Here is a 14,785-nt window from a genome sequence, read left to right as displayed (position 1 = left end):
TGCCATCATAAGTTTCGCTGTGGAAACTATTTTGATAGATACTCTATAGTTTAGTAGGATACGAGTTGACCTAGACACGATAAAGCATCCCTGATTCTGCTCGAGTACCCATAGGGATAGTAAATATGAACTGAGTTGAGCCAACAATTACCTCATCGCGTCTAGCAAAAATATATCCTTTTGTCTCAGCGAGAATGGAAATATTTTACTTCGCTGAGTATAGAGTTCGCGGTGCATATGCCCACAAGACACATATAATCTTTCATCTGACTGACCCCGTAGAAATCTATATATATACTTGAAGATTCTGAGTATGAAAACTCTTGTTTATATAGAATACATACAATTATATTTGTACCAAAGTGTTGATACAAAGTATTGTCATATACAATATATGATGACAATAGTACTTATGTTGTTAATTTAACATCATAAATGGACATAAATAAATAGATCACTAAGGAGATTAAGAGACTAGCTAAAGTCTCCAAACACGTCGATTAGGCATACTAAACCAACATGTACTCCGTGTCAGCAAGGTCCTCTGGTTGATAGAAAGTCATGGTGTTGCTCGGTTCGAGGGGAACATCGTGCGAACAACCTATTCCATTTGCACTGTGTGGGTGAAGGCTGAACTTGGATTCAAACCTTTTCCCTTGAGTTCATTTGCGTCTTGAGATTGCTCACGCTATCCCACGGGACAAAATATAAAGATCTTGATATCCATGACCCACGTAAGGTAGTTGTGGCCATTAAGGGCGAGTGCCTCAAATTCTTTAGCCATCTGTTGCTTACATGGTACGCCAGATATAATTAATTTATGGGCGGTGCTACGTCTTGAGCATGCGTTGGTTTTCCCTTGAAGAGGAAAGGGTGATGCAGCAAAGTAGTGTAAGTATTTCCCTCAGTTTTGAGAACCAAGGTATCAATCCAGTAGGAGACAACGCACAAGTCACCTAGTACCTGCACAAACAATCAAGAACCTTGCAACCAACGCGATAAAGGGGTTGTCAATCCCTTCACGGTCACTCGCAAAAGTGAGATCTAATAGAGATAGTAAAGTAAATATTTTTGGTATTTTTGTTGTATAGATTGGAAAGTAAAGATTGCAAAATAGTAAACGAGATGCGATGTAAATAAAAGAGATGTAATATAATAGGAAAGAGACCCGGGGGCCATAGGTTTCATTAGTGGCTTCTCTCAAGATAGCATGTATTACGGTGGGTGAACAAATTACTGCCGAGCAATTGATAGAAAAGCGCATAGTTATGAAGATATCTAAGGCAATGATCATGAATATAGGCATCACGTCCGTGTCAAGTAGACCGAAACGATTATGCATCTACTACTATTACTCCACACATCGATCGCTATCTGGCATGCATCTAGAGTATTAAGTTCATAAGAACAGTTTAACGCATTAAGCAAGATGACATGATGTAGAGGGATAAACTCAAGCAATATGATATAAACCCCATCTTTTTATCCTCGATGGCAACAATACAATACGTGCCTTGCTTCCCCTACTGTCACTGGGAAAGGACACCTCAAGATTGAACCAAAAGCTAAGCACTTCCCCCATTGCAAAAAGATCAATCTAGTAGGCCAAACTAAACCGATAATTCGAAGAGACTTACAAAGATATCAAATCATGCATATAAGAATTTAGAGAAGAACCAAATAATATTCATAGATAATCGGATCTCGGCAAACACACCGCAAAAGAGTATTGCATCGAATAGATCTCCAAGAATATCGAGGAGAATTTTGTATTGAGAATCAAAGAGAGAGAAGAAGCCATCTAGCTAATAACTATGGACCCGAAGGTCTGTGGTAAACTACTCACACTTCATCGGAGAGGCAATGGTGTTGATGTAGAAGCCCTCCGTAATCGATACCCCCTCCGGCAGATAGCCGGAAAAGGCCCCAAGATGGGATCTCACAGGTACAGAAGGTTGCGGCGGTGGAAAAGTGGTTTCGTGGCTCTCCCTGATGTTTCTAGGGTATAACAGTATATATAGGCGAAATAAGTACGTCGGTGGAGCTACGAGGGGCCCACGAGGGTGGGGGCGCGCCCTCCTGCCTCGCGGAGTTCCAGACTTCAACTCCAAGTCTTCTGGATTGCTTTCGGTCCAAGAAAGATCATCGCGAAGGTTTCATTCCGTTTGGACTCTGTTTGGTATTCCTTTTTTGCAAAACTCTAAAATAGTAAAAAAACAGAAACTGGCACTGGGCCTCCGGTTAATAAGTTAGTCCCAAAAATAATATAAAAGAGCATATTAAAACCCATTAAACATCTGAAACAGATAATATAATAGCAGGGAACAATAAAAATTATAGATACATTGGAGACGTATGAGGCGGCAAATTAAAGACCATCATGGTTAATCTTGTAATGAATTTTGCAAAATTAATGAAACTTTCAAGAAGTTGGCTTGAAGTCATTAGTGTGAATCTCAAATTGCTAAACATGACACCTTGAAGATAATCATCAAAATGGAGTAGATCTTGCAGCACTAGGGAGTATAATCTGATGAAATCGATAGATACTCATTCCTAATGCCTTATGTCAAGACTTAGTAAAATGTGTGGAAGAGCATTTTGTAAAGCAATCATAATGTCGAAATGACAAAGTGTTGGCTTTAACAGTAAAGGTAATACTCTGCAATGTAGTAGATCTACACTCTACCACGTGATCTCAAAACATCAATTTGAAAAAATCACTTCGAATTTTGCACATCAATTCTTACTCGCATTAAGCCAAAAGGCTCAATTAAGATGATTTGATTTTTTTTATTTGCAAGAAATTGAAAATCGCAATTGCAAACAGTGGAAGTAATTAATCTCAACATGTCGGAAACATGGAAATATGTTACATCATAGTTCTGGAATACAATGTACTGCACATATATACACTACTAATGTAATGAATAATAATGATGTTGCAAACTTGATGCTCAAGTGAAAAACTTGAAATGTATAGACCTCAAATTAAAAGAGATAACCTTGTATCAAGTTGCAAGCTGATTCAGCTTGGTGAATTAATATTTGTGAGAGAAAACTAATCTCAATCACAATGAGATTGTTTTGCGAGAAATAAAATATATTTCTGAATCGCAAATCAATATCGTTGTACAAAATAGACATGTTGTACAGATTGCAGGCCGCCGCTGGGGGCGTCAAAGGGCTTCCGCAGTTCGTCTCCATCACTGCCAGAATGGAGATAGCATGTTTTTGGTTGAGAAGAGCCTGGTAAAATATTCATATGCTAGTTCCGTCAGCAGGAACTACACCGCCGTCGTCCTTTGCCTGAAATAACAGAAATAGGAAGGACAAAAACGTAAAGCATTCAAAGAGATAAGGTCATCTTCCCCTGTGCGGTTTCTCATCTGAAATACTACTGCTTCTGTAACGGACGCCGCTGCATAGGAACGACGCGACCGTCGCAGTTCACGGTGTCGCTTGGGTCCGCCCGCCGTCTTCCGCGCATGCGTCTTGGAGTTTGAAGGATCGAAGGCACTTCGCGGCGCCTCGCGTTGGAGTTCGCCGGCATCCGCTGGATGCCGCAACAGGCACCGCACCATGCCGTGGAGGGCCGTGTCCTTCGGCCGCTACTCCTACATGCAAGGGCTGGCCATCGACACTGAACCGAGCGCGTAGCAAGGGGCGCAGGCCAGCCGGGAGCCACCGCTGTGTCTCGAGGCTGACACCAAGTCATGGGCGGCGCCGGTGGGTGCTGCCGCCACCCGCTGGCTTCCGGGCCGTGCCGGACGACTGCCAGAATCCGTGTGTTGAGTATATATTTTGTATTGTATGTGTATTGGAGTTGTGGCCCACCTCCTAGTCTTGTATAGTTGAGATAGAGGCCTTCCCTTGTATTATATATAGGTGCACCAGCACCCCATCAATACATCGTATTATAAATCATCTGTTAACATGGTATCAGCCTTTTCGGTCTAACCCTAGGGCCAGCCGCCGCCGCAGCTGCCGCCGCCACAACCCACCTCCGCACCTGCCGCCGCTGCGCCCCTCCACCTACTACCCCGCGCCGCCGCCGCTGTGCCTCGCTTCCGCCCTCCCCGTGCGCGCGCCTCCTGCCGCTGCTTCGCTAGCCCATCGCGCCGCGTTGACTGCCTCGCTAGCTAGCGAGTCGACAGCCGCGCCTGCGCTACCGCTCTTCGCTAGCCAGCCGCGCTGCTGTGCCTCTGCTATTGCATCCCGTGCCGCGCTCCACCAGCCGCCACGCCTTCTCTCGCTGCAGCCGCACCCCACCGCTGCTGCCACCTCCTCTCCCAACCTTAACCCTAGCCGCTACCTGCACCCGCAAGCCGTCGCCATGTCGTGGCCCTCCTCTCCCAGCTCCTCCACCACCCACTTGTCCAACCCCTTCGCTGGCCCCGAGCCCTCCGACGCCGCCATCCGTGACCTCAATATTGAGGCCCGGGTGCCTATCCGTCTCGACAGCTCCAGCACGTCGTACTACGCGTGGAAGACCTACTTCAACCTCGTCTTCCGCGAGTACTATCTCACCGAGCACATCGACGGTTCCGTGGACAGCGCGTACATGCGCGACGACCCGGAGTGGTCCGCCATCGAGGCCACGATCATCCATTGGTTCTACCAGACGGTCTCGAAGGACATCTTCCACACGGTCGTCGCCGAGGACGACGACGCCTGCATCGTGTGGGGCAAGATCAATGCGCTCTTCGCCGACAACAAACTTCAGCGCCTTGTTTTCTTGTAGCAGGAGTTCTTCGGCTGTCACCAGGACAACTCCACCATCGACGAGTACTCCATGAGGCTCAAGATGCTCGCCGACGAGCTTCGCGACATCGGCGCTAAGGTCTATGACGACCTCATGCTGAGCACCCTCACCGCCGGTCTCAATGAGGACTTCGGCAACGCGGCGTCCAACCTCACCCTGCTGCTGCAACGCACTTTCCAGCGCGTTGTCACGTACCTCAAACTTGAGGAGCGCCGGATGACGAAGCTGAAGCAGTGGGTCCAGCACACCGCCCTCGTTGCCGGTACCACCCGCGGCGGTGATACGTCTCCATCGTATCCACTTTTCCAAACACTTTTGCCCTTGTTTTGAACTCTAACTTGCATGATTTGAATGGAACTAACCCGGACTGGCGCTGTTTTCAGCAGATTTGCCATGGTGTTATTTTTGTGCAGAAATAAAAGTTCTCGGAATGACCTGAAACTTCACGGAGAATATTTTCGGAATTAATAAAAAATATTGGCGAAAGAATCAAGATCAGGGGGTCCACACCCTGTCCACGAGGGTGGGGGCACGCCTACCCCCTGGGCGCGCCCCATGTCTCGTGGGCCCCCTGGTGCTCCACCGACCTCAACTCCAACTCTATATATTCACGTTCAGGGAGAAAAAATCAGAGAGAAGGATTCATCACGTTTTACGATATGGAGCCACCGCCAAGCCCTAATCTCTCTCGGGAGGGCTGATCTGGAGTCCGTTCGGGGCTCCGGAGAGGGGAATCCGTCGCCATCGTCATCATCAACCTTCCTCCATCACCAATTTCATGATGCTCACCGCCGTGCGTGAGTAATTCCATCGTAGGCTTGCTGGACGGTGATGGGTTGGATGAGATTTACCATGTAATCGAGTTAGTTTTGTTAGGGTTTGATCCCTAGTATCCACTATGTTCTGAGATTGATGTTGCTATGACTTTGCTATGCTTAATGCTTGTCACTAGGGCCCGAGTGCCATGATTTCAGATCTGAACCTATTATGTTTTCATGAATATATGTGAGTTCTTGATCCTATCTTGCAAGTCAATAGTCACCTATTATGTGTTATGATCCGTTAACCCCGAAGTGACAATAATCGGGATACTTACCAGTGATGACCGTAGTTTGAGGAGTTCATGTATTCACTAAGTGTTAATGCTTTGGTCCGGTACTCTATTAAAAGGAGGCCTTAATATCCCTTAGTTTCCAATAGGACCCCGCTGCCACGGGAGGGTAGGACAAAAGATGTCATGCAAGTTCTTTTCCATAAGCACGTATGACTATATTCAGAATACATGCCTACATTACATTGATGAATTGGAGCTAGTTCTGTGTCACCCTATGTTATAACTATTGCATGAGGAATCGCATCCGACATAATTCTCCATCACCGATCCAATGCTTACGAGATTTTCACATCTTGCTCTTTGCTTAGTTACTTTACCGTTGCCACTGTTACAATTACCACAAAACTGCTACTGTTATTTTTGCCACTCTTACCGTTACTTCCATACTACTTTGCTACTAAATACTTTGCTGCAGATATTAAGTTATCCAGGTGTGGTTGAATTGACAACTCAACTGCTAATACTTGAGAATATTCTTTGCCTCCCCTTGTGTCGAATCAATAAATTTGGGTTGAATACTCTACCCTCGAAAACTGTTGCGATCCCCTATACTTGTGGGTTATCAAGGCTATTTTCTGGCGCCGTTGCCGGGGAGCATAGCTCTATTCTTTGGGTCACTTGGGATTTATATCTGCTGGTCACTATGAGGAACTTGAAAGACGAAAGAACTAAGATTTTTCCCTCAACTACAAGGGGAGGTAAGGAACTACCATCTAGCTCCGCACTTGATTCACCTTCTGTTTTGAGTAAGCTTGCGACACCTAAACCTGCTTCTGCTATTAATTCTGATATGTCGCATGTTATTGATGATGCCACTTCTCCTTTGCATGATACTTATGATGAAACTACTTCTATGCTTGATACTACTGTGCCATTAGGTGAATTTCTTGATGAACAACTTGCTAGGGCTAGAGAGAATGAAATTATTGAAACTGATAATATTGATGAAAGTGATGATGAAGATTCTCCCCTAGATATGAATTGCCTGTAGTGCCTGAGGGTTATGTTATGGATGAAGAAACTGCTAGAGACTTTCTTGCTTGCAATGATAGAAATGATCTAAAGAAATTGTTACCTAAGCTTAAAGAAAAATCTCTGAATGCTAGAATGAAATATGACACTGCTTTTGCTACTTTACCTATCTGCGTTACTAATAAGGATTATGATTTCTCTGTTGATCCTGAGATAATTACTTTGGTTGAATCTGATCCTTTTTATGGCTATGAATCTGAAACTGTTGTGGCACATCTTACTAAATTAAATGATATAACCACCCTATTCACTAATGATGAGAAAACTCGCTACTACTATATCCTTAAGTTATTTCCGTTCTCATTAAAGGGTGATGCTAAAACATGGTTTCATTCTCTTGATCCTGGTTGTGTGTGTAGTCCCCAGGATATGATTTATTACTTCTTGGCTAAATATTTCCCCGCTCATAAGAAACAAGCTGCTTTAAGGGAAATATATAATTTTCTGCAAATTGAAGAAGAGAGTCTCCCACAAACTTGGGGGAGGCTTCTCCAATTACTTAATGCTTTGCCTGATCATCCTCTCAAGAAAAATGAAATACTTGATATCTTTTATAATGGACTAACCGATGCTTCCAGAGACCACCTGGATAGTTGTGCTGGTTGTGTTTTAAGGGAAAGAACTATTGATCAAGCTGAATTGCTATTGAATAATATGTTGACTAATTAAAATAATTGGACACTTCTTGAACCAACTCCTAAGCCAATTCCGAAGAAAAGGGGTATTCTATTTCTCAGTCCTGAAGATATGCAAGAGGCAAAGAAATCTATGAAAGAAAAGGGTATTAAAGCTGAAGATGTTAAGAATTTACCACCTATTGAAGAAATACATGGTCTTGATAACCCGACACAGGTAGTAAAGGTAAATTCTCTCTATAGATTTGATGAAGGTGATATTCCTCGTTATAAGTCTGCTAGCCAATGCTTAGATGAGTTTGATAATTTTATTGTCAAACAAGAAAACTTCAATGCTTATGTTGGTAGACAATTGAAACGTAATGCTTATATGATTGAACACTTGAGTGATTATATGTCTAGAGTTAAAGGTGAACTTAAACTCATTAGTAAACATGCTTCTATGGTTACCACTCAATTAGAACAAGTGCTCAAAGCTCAAAATGATTTGCTCAATGAATTAAATAACAAGAAAAATGATAATGCTGTTAGAGTTATGACTAGAGGGGGTAAAATGACTCAGGAACCTTTGTATCCTGAGGGCCACCCTAAGAGAATTGAGCAAGATTCTCAGAGAACTAATGTTGATGCACCTAGTCCTTCTAAGAAGAAGAAAAAGAAAAATGATAGGACTTTGAATGCTTCTAGTGAACCTGTTGTAGACACACCTGAGAATCCCAATGATATTTCTATTTCTGATGTTGAAACACAATCTAGTAATGAACATGAACCTAGTGATAATGTTAATGATGATGTTCATGTTGATGCTCAACCTAGCAATAACAATGATGTAGAGATTACCTACTGTTGATCTTGATAACCCACAATCAAAGAATCAACGTTATGATAATAGAGACTTTGTTGCTAGGAAGCACGGTAAAGAAAGAGAACCATGGGTTCAGAAACCCATGCCTTTTCCTCCTAAACCATCCAAGAAAAAGGATGATGAGGATTTTGAGCGCTTTGCTGAAATGATTAGACCTATCTTTTTGCGTATGCGTTTGACTGATATGCTTAAAATAAATCCTTATGCTAAGTATATGAAAGATATTGTTACAAAAAAGAGAAAGATACCGGAAGCTGAAATTTCCACCATGCTTGCTAATTATACTTTTAAAGGTGGAATACCAAAGAAACTTGGAGATCCAGGAGTACCAACTATACCATGCTCCATTAAAAGAAATTATGTTAGAACTGCTTTATGTGATCTTGGATCCGGTGTTAGTGTTATGCCTCTCTCTTTATATCATAGACTTGATTTGAATAAGTTGACACCTACTGAAATATCTTTGCAAATGGCTGATAAATCAACTGCTATACCTGTCGGTATTTGTGAGGATGTGCCTGTTGTGGTTGCAAACGTTACTATTTTAACGGACTTTGTTATTCTTGATATTCCCGAGGACGATAGTATGTCTATTATTCTTGGTAGACCCTTTTTGAATACTGTAGGGGCTGTTTTTGATTGCAACAAAGGCAATGTCACTTTTCATGTTAATGGTAATGAGCATACGTTACACTTTCCGAGGAAACAACCTCAAGTCCACAGTATCAATTCTATTGGAAAAATTCCAACAATTACTATTGGAGGTTTTGAATTTCCTCTTCCTACTATCAAGAAGAAATATGATATTCTTATTGTTGGGGATGTGCATATCCCCGTTGAGGTAACCTAGTGCTATTCAAAAATTCTCCGTTTTCATGCGATTCAGAATGAGTTTGTTAACAAGACTTGATCAACTTTGTTAGTGGATTCCTTTTGATGAGCATGAGATGGATGAAGTTAGAAAGCACAAATTTCTGTACCCTCCTTTTACTTTCTGTTATTTAGATTAAATAAAGTAAAAATAGTATTTTCTGTCTGTTTTCTGAATTATTCGTGCAATAAAAAATACCCTAAAATAAAAGTTCTCCAAATGTCCCAAAAATGAAATATGATTTTTTCTAGAATATTTAAGAATATTTGGCACTGAGAACACATCAGGGGGAGCCAGCACCTGGCCACGAGGGTCCAGGGCGCGCCCCCTGCCTCGTGGGCCCCTGGTAGCCCCCCTCCACTTATTCCAGCACCCACACACTCAGTCTTCCTCCAGAAAAAATCACCCTCCAGCTCAAACCTGTGTTCTAGCTCATCTTGCTGCCATTTTCGATCTCCTTGCTCAAATATCTACTCACAAAACTGATTTGGGGGATTGTTCTTTGGTATGTGACTCCTCCAATGGTCCAATTAGTTTTGTTCTAGTGCTTTATTCATTGCAATATTTTGCTGCTTAGGTGACCATGTTCTTGAGCTTGCATGTAAAATTTATATGGTCCCAAGTAGTTCTAATGCATGATATAGTCTCTAGGCACTTGTGGGAGTAGTTGCTATCAATTTGTTGAGTTTGGTTCACTTTTATTTTGAGTTACTAAAATTGTCAGAAATTTTTCAGAGGAAGAAATATGTTTAGGAAAATGTACCAAGGTGGTTCTTCAAGGAAGCAAGGACTCAGGCCCGCAATACGAGCCGGACCATGAACTACCAAGAGAAGCTCAAGTGCGTCCTTGTGAATGACCGTCAGAAGATTTCATGGTTCGAGCAGGAATTAAGGAGGAATTTGACGCATATGTGCGTAATGCTGAACTCGAGGGGTTCATGCTAGATAAGTGCCCTCAGTATTATCACCTAACTAATTCCTTTGTGAGAAGTTTTAAATTTACATCTTCACGCAATTCTCACACTGTCCTATTTGATCTTTATAATAAATCTTATACCATGGACTTAGAAGATTTTAATACTGCTTGTAAGCTCCCGTAACGGGGTAGTGTTAGTGAACCTCGCAAATCTGAGTTTAAAGATTTTCCTGCTAGTATCACTGTGGGGGAATCTAGAGAAATAACACAAGCTACCATAGGGAGCATCCATTTTCCTGCTATACATTATTTTGCTCTCTTTATAGGTAGATGTATTAACGGTAAGAATGAGGCATGTCACATGTGTGTCCCGGATCTTAGTGTTCTCAAGAGTACTGTATTAGGAGATAAACAATATAACTTGGGGGCCATTATTGCACGTAGGTTGCATAATAATAGTACTAATGGAGGTTTGGTGGAATTTATGCAACCCGTGTGGCTAATTTTCTTGAGATACCCATACATGAAAATGATATGGAATTGCCTCCTGCTTATTTAGATTTTAATGCTATGGTTCGCCATCAGTTTATTGAGAGGAATGAACAATCTCTCTAGTACCGACTAATTTTTGACAAGCGCCGCACTGTCCATGTTGCTCTCCCTGCTCCTACTTTCTTTGACTTTCAGGCAAAAGGGAGATATATTATAACCAGGGAGGAGGCGAACGAGTATGAGAGAAGTACAGAGGCAGCTCGCCTCCAAGTTGCAGCTCATGAGGCAATAGCTGCTGCATCTCAGTACGACCCCAGCTACAACTTTGATCCATGGGCATAGACCAACTTAGGCCAAAAGCCTAAGCTTGGGGGAGTGCGTATTCCTCACCGACATTAAATTCATGTTCACACACTCATTCTAGTTGTTGGTGCTCATAGTTTTTTTCATTGTACTATCCATGCTAGTTTATTTTCTTCTTCTCGCTTTCTTCTTGTGTGTTTGAATAACTTTAAGAAAAACAAAAAAATTAGTTGTAGCTTTTAGTTGGTTTACTTCCCATGCCTATGGTAGTAGTAATTAAAAGAAAACCCAAAAAGATTTCTTGTTCTTCTTTTAATTGTTGGGAGCTTTCCCGTGTAGATAGTTTTATTTCTTTTCTTTGGGGGCCGGGAGGAGAAGACCATAATGAAAATGTTGAAGTGGCTCTTGTATGCATTATTGTTGATTTAACAAAGAGCCCATGTTACCTTGTCTTCTCCCTTGTATTGAATGCTTGCAGAATCCAGCTTAGTCCAATGCACGTGCACTATTATTATTATCCACACCGTTCGGTCATGCAAGTGAAAGGCAATAATGACGATATATGATGGACTGATTGAGATGAGAGAAGCTAGTATGAACTCAACCTCTCTTGTTTTTGTAAATATGATTAGTTCATCGTTCCTGATTCAGCCTATTATGAATGAAACATGTTTGCAATGACAATTAGAGATTATAGTTGCTTATGCCATGCTTAATTAGCTAGGAGTTTATAATGGTTTACCTTGCGTGCCAACATGCTATTAGGATGGTTGTGATGTGGTATGATAGGGTGGTATACTCCTTTGAATGATTCACGTGGCTTGACTTGGCACATGTTCACGCATGTAGTTGAAACAAAATCAACATAGCCTCCACGATATTTATGTTCATGGTGGATTATATAATACTCATGCTTGCACTCAATGTTTATTAATTTTAATGCATGTTCATGACTGTTGTTGCTCTCTAGTTGGTCGCTTCCCAGTCTCTTTCTAGCCTTCACTTGTACTAAGCGGGAATACTGCTTGTGCATCCACTTCCATAAACCCCAAAGTTATTCCATATGAGTCCACCATTCCTTCCTATATGCGGTATCTACCTGCTGTTCCAAGTAAATTTGTATGTGCCAAACTCTATACCTTCAAATGAAATTCTGTTTTGTATGCTCGAATAGCTCATGTATAAACTAGGGCTTTCTGTATCTTCCATGCTAGGCGGGTTATTCTCAAGAGTGGACTCCGCTCCTCACTCACGAGAAAATGGCTGGTCACCGGGATGCCCAGTCCCATGCTCAAACCAAATCAAAATAATTGCAAACAAAACTCCCCCGGAACTGTTGTTAGTTGGAGGCACCCGTTGTTTCGGGCCAGCCATGGATTGATGCTTGTTGGTGGTGGGGGAGTATATACTTTACCATTCTGTCTGGGAACCGCCTATAATGTGTGTAGCATGGAAGATATCGAGATCTCTCGGTTGTTATGTTGACAATGAAAGTATGCCACTCAAATATTATTCATCTCTATTTTAAAATCGAGCTCTGGCACCTCTACAAATCCCTGCTTCCCTCTGCGAAGGGCCTATCTATTTACTTTTAAGCTGAGTCATCATCCTCTTATTAAAAAGCACTAGTTGGAGAGCACCGCTGTCATTTGCATCAATTACTATTAATTTATATTGGGTATGACTATGACTGGATCTCTTTTACCATGAATTACAATGTTTAGTCAGTCCTCGATCTTCAGAGGTGCTCTGCATTTATGTTTTGCAGTCTCAGAAAGGGCTAGCGAGATACCATCTTGTTATATCATATTATGATTGTTTTGAGAAAGTGTTGTCATCCGAGATTTATTATTATTGCTCGCTAGTTGATTATGCCATTGATATGAGTAAACATGAGACCTAAGTGTTATTGTGAATATGGTTAGTTCATAATATTTGCTGAAAACTTGAATGCTGGCTTTACATATTTACAACAACAAGAGCAAACAGAGTTTGTAAAAGTTTTTCTTTATCACTTTCAGTTTATCAACTGAATTGCTTGAGGACAAGCAAAGGTTTAAGCTTGGGGGAGTTGATACGTCTCCATCGTATCTACTTTTCCAAACACTTTTGCCCTTGTTTTGGACTCTAACTTGCATGATTTGAATGGAACTAACCCGGACTGAAGTTGTTTTCAGCAGAATTGCCATGGTGTTATTTTTGTGCAGAAATAAAAGTTCTCGGAATGACCTGAAACTTCACGGAGAATATTTTGGAATTAATAAAAAATACTGGCGAAAGAATCAAGACCAGGGGGCCCACACCCTCTCCACGAGGGTGGGGGCACGCCTACCCCCCTGGGCGCGCCCCCTGTCTCGTGGGCCCCCTGGTGCTCCACCGACCTCAACTCCAACTCTATATATTCACGTTCGGGGAGAAAAAAATCAGAGAGAACGATTCATCGCGTTTTACGATACGGAGCCGCCGCCAAGCCCTAACCTCTCTCGAGAGGGCTGATCCGGAGTCCGTTTGAGGCTCCGGAGAGGGGAATCCGTCGCCATCGTCATCATCAACCTTCCTCCATCACCAATTTCATGATGCTCACCGCCGTGCATGAGTAATTCCATCATAGGCTTGCTGGACGGTGATGGGTTGGATGAGATTTACCATGTAATCGAGTCAGTTTTGTTAGGGTTTGATCCCTAGTATCCACTATGTTCTGAGATTGATGTTGCTATGACTTTGCTATGCTTAATGCTTGTCACTAGGACCCGAGTGCCATGATTTCAGATCTGAACCTATTAAGTTTTCATGAATATATGTGAGTTCATGATCCTATCTTGCAAGTCAATAGTCACATATTATGTGTTATGATCTGTTAACCCCGAAGTGACGATAATCGGGATACTTACCAGTGATGACCGTAGTTTGAGGAGTTCATGTATTCACTAAGTGTTAATGCTTTGGTCCAGTACTCTATTAAAAGGAGGCCTTAATATCCCTTAGTTTCCAATAGGACCCCGCTGCCACGGGAGGGTAGGACAAAAGATGTCGTGCAAGTTCTTTTCCATAAGCACGTATGACTATATTCGGAATACATGCCTACATTACATTGATGAATTGGAGCTAGTTCTGTGTCACCCTATGTTATAACTATTAAATGAGGAATCCCATCCGACATAATTCTCCATCACCGATCCTATGCCTACGAGCTTTTCACATATTGCTCTTTGCTTAGTTACTTTACCATTGCCACTGTTACAATTACTACAAAACTGTTACTGTTACTTTTGCCACTGTTACCGTTACTTCCATACTACTTTGCTACTAAATACTTTGCTGCAGATATTAAGTTATCCAAGTGTGGTTGAATTGACAACTCAACTGCTAATACTTGAGAATATTCTTTGGCTCCCCTTGTGTCGAATCAATAAATTTGGGTTGAATACTCTACCCTCGAAAACTGTTGCGATCCCCTATACTTGTGGGTTATCAGGAGGCCCTGCTCCTCCGCCCCCCCCCGCCAACCCGCGCCACCCGCGCCTGCCGGCTACTACCCGCTGCCCCCGTGCCTCCCCAGCAGCCGCAAGGTGGCTGGGGCCGGTGCAACCGGCGGGGTGGCGGAGGCGGCCGCCAGTAGCAGCAGGCGCCAGGTGCGGGGGGGGGGCACTTCCAGCAGCCGCCCCCGCCGTGGGCCGCCGGGCAGAACCCGTGGACGGGCGTCGTCCACGCCTATCATATGCTCATCCTGCGGGCCCCTCCACCGGGTCTCCTTGCACTACAAAAAAAAGACACATCCGTGACATTTTGGGC

Source organism: Triticum aestivum, chromosome 3D, assembly GCF_018294505.1.
Source record: "Triticum aestivum cultivar Chinese Spring chromosome 3D, IWGSC CS RefSeq v2.1, whole genome shotgun sequence".
NCBI lineage: Eukaryota > Viridiplantae > Streptophyta > Magnoliopsida > Poales > Poaceae > Triticum > Triticum aestivum.
This window is presented reverse-complemented; position numbering follows the sequence as displayed.